The sequence below is a fragment of the Indicator indicator genome, chromosome 26 (assembly GCF_027791375.1).
Source record: "Indicator indicator isolate 239-I01 chromosome 26, UM_Iind_1.1, whole genome shotgun sequence".
NCBI lineage: Eukaryota > Metazoa > Chordata > Aves > Piciformes > Indicatoridae > Indicator > Indicator indicator.
In genome coordinates this window covers 8,345,181-8,354,156 of record NC_072035.1, presented here as the reverse complement: position 1 = coordinate 8,354,156, position 8,976 = coordinate 8,345,181, and positions in this window count along the sequence as shown.

Here is an 8,976-nt window from a genome sequence, read left to right as displayed (position 1 = left end):
TTCTTCCCAACTTCATAACTATCTTGTAATGCATTTATCAAAAGCACATTATGCAGTCACTCTTTTCACAGCTCCCTTTGGACACTAGCAGGAAATAAAATCTTATGTGGTCCAATTAAAGAAAAAAAATTTCAAATAATTTCTCTGGGGCTACCTTGTTTCAAATGCACTGCTACATCAAGTTTTGAAATGGAAAATGGGTAAGCACCTTCAAATACAGTAAAAAAAAAACCAACAAAAAAAAACCCACAAACCAACCAACCAAACAAAAAAACCCCAACAAATTCCCTCCCCAGAACAACTCTAGGACGCCGAGTATTTCTTAACAGCTACAGGAAGGAAGAAGTGTTACTTGGGAGCTTTGTTTTTAGCACTGAGGGAGGAGAGGCTTTGACAGCAGAGAGGCTATTGTCAAGTGCATTTGGACTCATGTCAAATTTCTGTCTTGACAAATTGGACTGGGAGTCCTTTCACAGTGCAAGTGCACAAGAGGACACCACACACAATGCAGAGCCACTTTGCCACTTCAGTGAAAAGCTGAAGGGAATTACAGAGCTCTCTCTCTTCCCTTTACCTCCCATCCAATTGCCTCCACAGGCTGCAACAAGCAGAGCACAGCAGCATTCCGCATTCAAGGATGAGAGCATCCTCCCACTAGTCCCTTACCCACGCAAACCCCACTATTTTATTGTGGGGAATACAAACTGTGGCTGCCAGCTGAGCTCCAGGAGGAGCAGCACATGTGTGAACCTCACACTGTGTAATGACTGATACCGAAAGTGCAAATGCAAGTGGGTGAGTATTGGCATGAACCATGCAGAGTGTAGCTAAAATTAGGGTGAGCAATATGGAGAATCCATAATATCCTCTGCACCTGGGTAGCCCAGGGCACTCCAGCCCAGATATGCTTTAACCAGAGGGAAGGTAAAAGGGTGAAGATGCAAAATACACATGACCTTCCTCACCATTTTTTTCCACCAAAAGAGGTTTTGCATTAGCTGTCCTGTAGCAACAGCTCAAATGATTTTAGGATGGAGATAACTGGGAACACATTTCCTTTTCTTTGAGCATATGAAAGATTATTTTAAACCAAACAGATTCTCTGATCTAACAGCGATCCTAAATCTTTGTCATACTCTGTTTCTGCCACACAGTTCTCTCTCTTAACTGCTACTGTGGGGAAAATTTGGCAGTTTAAACACAGGACAAGTATCAGGTCAGTATTCAAGCCAGACCTAGCAAAATCCATTACACATAAGAGATGCAGACTGTTTAGCATCTCTCACAAGTTAATTTGTGGTGTTTATTCCCATGATGTAGAAGGTTTTACACTGATGAAGTCCTTAGTAGAAGGAGAGCTGTGGGCAGAGCCTGACCAGGACTCTCTACAACGTAATTCTGCCCCTTCTCAATTTTAATGTTCTCTGCAAAAACCACACATTTTCTCTAACAGTATCAGGAAGGGAGGTAAAGCAGCCAGGACGCACACAAAGGACCTCTTGGGTTTTTGTCTCTGGGTTGCAGGGGGTGAGGGGGAAGATTTGTCAAGAAACCTTCTAGAAATCCTGGGGATGAAAAGAAACTACTAGAATCAGCTAAATGAAAAGCATAATTCAAATGCTGACATGTACTTCACAATGCTGTTCTTTAAACTACATGGGAAGGAGCTGCACCAACCTCCACTTAAAAAGAAAAAAAAAAAAAGAAAAGAAAAGCTTAGGTACAGTATTATCCAGGAGCTATTCCTGAGGCCTCCATCCAGAAACAGACACCTAAGTTTTCATTCAGTAAGATACAGCTACAACAAAATTACCTCCTGGGTGCTAACGGTCTCTTAGTAATAAACAAGCTCTTTAACTAAGGGGGGGGGGTGGGTGGGAAATACATTACAAAGGAATTTGCCACACATTTCCTTCAATAAATCCTTCCTCCATTCAGTGCTTCCCAACAGGAGCTGGTCTACCAACTATCATCACCAGTAATTCTCTCCCAGCAGGGGGAAAGTAAAATAAAAAAATTCAGACCATAAAAATATCTCTTTTTTCACAGGAGAAAGTTATTAGGAGCTTTCATGCTGCCTGGCTGATGTCTGTACTGGCTCCCTCTTTCTCCATTAACTGCCTGCAGAGGGAGAAAGGAACAAATACTGATCATGTAAGGTACATCCAGAGACCCAAGGTAATCATACTCATTCAGTTTTATTTATAGCAACAAGATTTTATTTCTTTGATTTTATTTACACTAAGAATAGGTCCAAAGGTTCCTGGCAAAAGTATCCTGTTAGGGCAGCTGGGTAAGTTGCCATCACGCTGTGCCAGGCATTTCCCTTCTGAACCACCTACTCCTGGCATATGCCAGAAAAGGAAAAAAAAACAAAGTGAAAAAATATAATTCCCCTCAAATTTCCCAGAGCTCCTCACAGTTCCTACCTGCTTGGTTTGTCCTCTGCCAGCTCCATGTTGCTGCCAGCTCCAGATTTCTTGGCCAGAGCCCTACTCCAGAGAACATCTCTCTTCAGGGCAGCCAACTTGCTTTCTAGTTGAGTCAGAGCAGAGGGACTGGCTGCAAAAACCCCAGAAGAGTCATTGGTGGCCCTGTACAAGAAGTGTACCTAACAGGCTCCTACCCAGAGTTCTAAACTCCAGGAAACACCCTTGATTTTCAGATTTTCCCAGCACACATGCAAGAAAGGACATGCCGTCTCTCTCCAGGACCACTCACACACACCAAGTCCAGGCAGTGACAGAGCAGAACCACACATCACATACCTCAGCCTCCCAGCTATAAGACCCCACTGCCAGAAGAGCTTCTCAGGCAGAGCAAGGAGTTGAAGAAACAAACACTGCCCAACCCAGAGTCCCTTTCACAGGGCTCCTGCACCACTCCTGAACAGGAAGGTCAAACTGATCTGGAGTGAAGTGGCTGAGACTATGCTGGACTGGTCAAATCAGCCTCCACAGGGAACCAGGCAGCAGCCCTGGGGCTGGGCAAAACGCTGCTAAGGCAGGGAACAAGACATGCAAGGGAGTGGAACATCTCCCTTATGAGGAGAGACTGAGGGAACTGGGTCTCTTTAGTTTGGAGAAGACTGAGGAGTGACCTCATTAATGTTTATAAATATGTAAAGGGTGAGTGGCAAGAGGATGGAGCCAGGCTGTTCTTGGTAATGCCCAGTGACAGGACAAGAGGCAATGGGTGGAAGCTGAGGCATAGGAAGTTCCATGTAAACATGAGGAAAAACTTTTTTCACTGTGAGGGTGATAGAACGCTGGAATAGGCTGCCCTCTCTGGAGATATTCAAAATCTGCCTCGATGCATTCCTGTGTGACCTGGTACAGGTGATCCTGCTCTGGCAAGGGGGTTGGACTAGATGATCTTTCGAGGTCCCTTCCAATCCCTAACTCTGTGATTCTGTGATATTTTCCTTAAACAATGCCCAGCTAGAGAGACCAGCACCTTGTCTTCCAAATGCATAAACTTGTTCCTCATAAAAGTTTACATAGACTAAAGGAACTGATGCTAATAAAGTTTCATGGCTTCCTACACCCAGTCCTAAAGTGAGTCCCAGCAAAACTTTGCAGGTAGCCAAGAAAGAGCTTGGAATTGTGCTGCATCCCATCTGAAGGGGGGGGGGGAAATACCTGCTGGCAATCAAAAGCATCAAACAGATATTCAGGATATATTCATCCCCAAAATCAGAAAAGAAAAGGGAAAAAAAAAATTCATCCATGCTTGTAAGCTGGTCACACCCTTAAGCTCCCCAGAGAAGTTTTACAACTTATAAAACCCTCATGATTCATTTGGAAGGAAACCACAGCCTGTGCTGCAGCCACATAAGTGTAAGGTTTCACAGGGAGGAAGGGATGCCTCAATAAACTGGACTTCGAGGGGATGTGTAAAGAGCACATTTCAGGGCTCAGCTGCAAACACAAGAGAGTGGATACAGAAGAGTTTCTGCCCCACATCCACAACACACTTTATGTAGAGCAACAGTGTGCACCACTTAGCTATCCATTATCAGCCCCAAAACAACAGGGCACAGGAGACTAATGAACAGCATAAGCAGGAAATACAAAGATGTGAAGCAAGATTTAAAGCACAAATGGCTTGTATTTTACAGGAGGTCATTCACCGGGCCTTTATACTTCATTTATCAAATTACAGCTGAATTGGTACAGTCATCCTGATTCAAGAAACCATCACGCATGTTTTCCCTTCAAAAGGAGAAATAAATACTTTATCTGTAAAGCACTTTGCATCAGAGGATTTCTGAGTCCTTCCCTGGCACGTTGCCTTGTCAAAGCACCCAGGCAGGCAACTACTTACCCTACAGATGGCCTTCACAGGTGCAAAGAAGTTAAGTGTTTTGCCTGTAATGGCTTGGGCAGTTGTAGAGCCAGATCTCAGATCTGCAACTCCTCCCCTGAGATGCACCTGACTGAGCCAATTACCCATGCTGCTACCTTTAACGAGTGGGGTTTTATAGCCTCCATTTTTCTAGTGCTTTCCTTGTCATTATAAACATCCCAATGTTTGCTCACAAGTTGTTCCATTAAAAACAAATATGCTGCCACTCCACGGCGGTGGAATTTGCTGCAGAAAATCATCAGGAGAGCAGTACCATCTTGCCAGCCACCTGCACCACCTCCCCTCTTTAACTCAAACCCAGAGGCATGTTACAATTACATTATTCCTGCAAACAACTACATTATTATGGCCACAGCCACTGTGATTTTATAATGTAAACAAAAGACACACACAATGATAGGGACATAGTAAGTAGCACAGCACTTCATTACGGCTGAGGGCCAGTATTCACCATCCCTGAAACCAAAGATGGTCTTGAAAATTGTATGCCCCAATGCGTCACTTCAAATTTACAACTTAATCATACAATTTTCACCACAGGGCTTTAAAAAACACTGATCATCTTTTCATCTTTTGTTGTTTTCCAGGGTGAAGAGAAGCTCCAAGAGATTAAAAAAAAAAAAAAAATCATTTAATGCATCGGTGGAAGCAGCTTACTTATGAAACAGGATTTGCAATGCAAAAAATTAATCACGAAGCATCACCTTCACACTTCACCCTTCCTCATGCATTGCTATTGAAGACTGTCTCTCCAACTCGCCCACTGCCTCCTACAGCAGGTCAGTGACAGGGACAGTCACCCAGTCCTCCATCACCCGCCTGCAGGGAAGGGTTCATCGTGCTCTCCGAGCTATGTGAGGAATGAGCTGAAACACAAGGCAGCCACCCAAATGCTTTGAAAGCTCTAGACCATGCCGTACGGAGAAGTTAATCTAGTAAAAATGCTTTGGACACGTAGCCCCAGCCCAAACACAGATCTCTGCCAAGACTGAGGACAATATGTTATTAACTGAAGTTTAATTATATCCACAAACATACATTTCTAGCTGAGGCATACAACCACGTCTCTGTAGATTTGTTTGTTCTTCTTGCTGGCCCATTAAGAAATTAGTTTTGTGTTCGCTTTCATAGCCCAGACCACACATTCATCTAGGATTATATTTGCTCCTGTTTTGTTTCCATAGGAATTTTACTCGTTTCATATTAATTTAATTACGTCAGAAACAGACAACACTTCATAGGACCCTCTAATCAGTGGCTAATAAGGGCAGGCTGCAACACAGCATTTATGTAACACTGTTAAGATTCTTTTCACCAGACAAAGCACAGTTCCAAAGAACAACCTATTGTCTCTTCACCCATCAAGTAAGGAAATTAAGCAGATCTTCATCAATATATTTGTGGTGCTCTGAATTAGGTGAGATTGATTTCCAACAAGCATCATCAACAAGAAAGAAGAATCCATCTCCGTTTATCATATGGACAAGGTATTTTAAGAGAAATTTAAGAATGAGTCAGCAGCAGGCACCCAGCCAGGTCTCTACAGCCAACCAACAACCCCTACATGGGCTTCAGCATAGAAACCTTCCCACTGTCAAAGACCCAAGTCTAAGACAGGCACGTTGAAAGGCTGCCCACTCTCCTCAAAACACCCAGTATAACCTGACTTGCCATGGAAGCAGCACAAGGAGCTCAGAATATTTTCTCTTTCCACACTCTCTCAAGTGCATCAGGCAAAGAGCGCACGCTCTGTTCTAATGGACGAGGCAAAATTCAATTAATGACACTGATCTTTAAAAGTCAGCAGAGACTGCAGAAATGGCTCATTCGGGAAATTTTTCTTTCTGAAAGCTTCCGTGCACTGTAATAAAGCAACTATTGCAAGCATTTATTTATTAATACTCAAAGATTTATTTATGAGAGATCTGCAATCAGCTTAACCTCTGAAAGCACAGCTTGATGTAGCTTAGCCCTTGGCCAGAGTTTCTCTGCTGCTTTTACGTCAGGAAGTTGCATCCATTAGCCCAGGGGTTAGTTGAGAATAGCCCAGGCAACACCTCAGCACTCACTCAGACCCAAGGCTGCCCAAACCAGTGGGCAGCCTGCAGTCAACCCAGCCCCACTTTTATGCCAGGCTTTGATACCACAGGGGGGAAAGAGGCAGATTGTGCAGGTAAGGAAAGCTGGTAAGTGGCACAAGTAGGGGGTGTGTGATGGTGTTCTTGAAGGGAGCTGGAAAATGCCATTTTCCCTGAAATCAGCATGACAGGCAGAGCTACAAAAGGCTGCTAGTGCAAGGTAAGTTATTCAAACCCTGCTTTTCTGCAAGAGGAAGGCCAATGTCAAATGGCCACAGCTCAAAAGATGCAATGTCAGCACATGTCTCTTCTTGGCAGAATACTGCCCAGAGCTACTAGCAACAGGAGGTTTGGCAACAATAGAGACATCTGATTTAAAGCAACCATACTAGCAAATTAATATATTTATTCACAATAGAGACCAGCTTATAGTTAAAAGACAGGGAAAGGCACAGGGAGATATTTCAGTTCATAAGAGGCAGCCATTAAGACAACACTAGGAAGTGGGGAGGGGAATTTTTCCCAATGACTTTGCTCTGTCCTTCCATCATGATTTCACAAAGCCCAGGCAGTCAACAAAAGCATTATTTTAGGTCTTCAAGGAAGCAGATCCACATACTCTTTCTGTTACAAGGGACAAGCCCAAATTAAATAATTGCCTAGTTCCCCAGTATCAGAACTCTTGTCTTCTCTAGTTTGTCTTTTATCACTGGTAGACAGCCATGGTGAGAAGAGTAAGACGCAGTACAACTATCTAGAGGGACAGCAGCTGTGGCACTGAACATACCACGAAATTCAACCCAGGCCTTGCCAACACAGAGCAAGCACAGATTTAAAAGCAAGGGCAGGTTTTTTCCACCAGCAGTAGTTCAGAATCATGAAACTGCTTCCTGTTGTCCCACCTCCTGAACTTCCTTGCCATCCTGTCCAGGGAATATGCGTTTGTCCCTGATCCCAACCTACAGAACACAGCCTTTCGCCCAGCCACGAGCTGTAACAAGTCTGTACAGTGCTGGGACAGTCCCTTCCCCCCATCTTATCAGAAGCTGAGCTCTGTAGAGCAGTAGTGCTCTACTCACCATGACCTTGTAAAGGGACACTCTCTGTGCCCTGCTGTTTCTAGCTGTTCACAACGAAGTCATTGGCACCAGGACAAAATTGAGCACCCATGTCCTCAGAACACAGGGAGGGAGAGAACTGCTCACCCCTGCCCCTTACACACACCAGCAGAATCAATGACAACAGATGACATTTTGCATATTAAGTATGCATGAGAATAAAATCTGAGATGCTAACATTTGTCATTGCTGCGACTCCCTCAGAACCTCTTCTCTGAACCCCAGGAAACACAGCAGGGTGCTCAAAGCAATGGGAACCACAGACCAAATGGCTGACTTGAGAGAAGAGTGAAATGGCTCAAGAAGTCTGTTTCACATGCAGAGGAAATGATCAGAACAGAGAGGAAGTACCATTGGGGGAGAAAATACCATTGAAAAAGTCCACCTGAAAGAATGGCATCAGACAGCTGCCTGAGAGGCTGCACAGTCAACACAACCAGCTACCAGCACAAGGCTTGCAGTAGTTCTGCTCGGGCTCAGGTGCTGCACTTTATTATGCAGCAGTCTCACACACAGGCTACGGTGCTTTTGGGCACCTACCTCTATCACCCATGCAACTGCCTCTCTGCTGAACATCTCCTCAGCTCCAAACTGCAGGGACACCCTTGGTTGCTCCTGACATGGCCACAAAAGGCACAAGAGTGCTCATATAATCCCCAAGGGTGTGGGACAGCAATCTCCTGGGTTGCTGGGGAGCCCTCTAAGTCACTCAGACCAGAGCATCTCTGCCCACATAGAATGGTAGGGGCTGAAAGACACCTCCAAATTCCAAAGCAGGATCGCCTAGAAACACAGAATCAACCAGCTTGGAAGAGACCTCCAAGATCGTCAAGTCCAACTGATCACCCAACCCTAACTAAGCAATTAGACCATGGTACTAAGGAATGCAGTCAGATGAGTCTTGAAAGTCTCCAGAGAAGAGAGACTTCCATTTCACACAGTAGTTTCTCACCAGCACAGCTGCTGATCAAAGCTTGCACTGACATCTGAAGACTCAAAGGCAAATAAAAACCCCCTACACTTCTTAATCTGATTCATGCTTTTTTAGTGACTGGCATTTGTATCATGTGGAAAGCATCTTTTGCAGGATACTACTTTGACCACTGGTGCTCATAAATATAAAAAGACTTGCTAATGCTCTGCTAAACTTCTTACTGAAGTATTTTTATCAGCACCCCTTCATTTTTTTACCAACAATAATCTAATTCACGTGCCTCTTATCTTAGCTATGAAACAGCATGTTCAATCCAAGATCACAGCTCATTTAGATAAATGGAATTAGGCACATCCAGCAAATCAGTCCTGCTGTGACATTTCTACTATTGACAGAGTTATTTCCAGGCCCAGTATGGGCAGGGAACTGGGAGGACTCAGACAGTTCAGCACAGGCACTGCCCCTCACTGAGGATGCA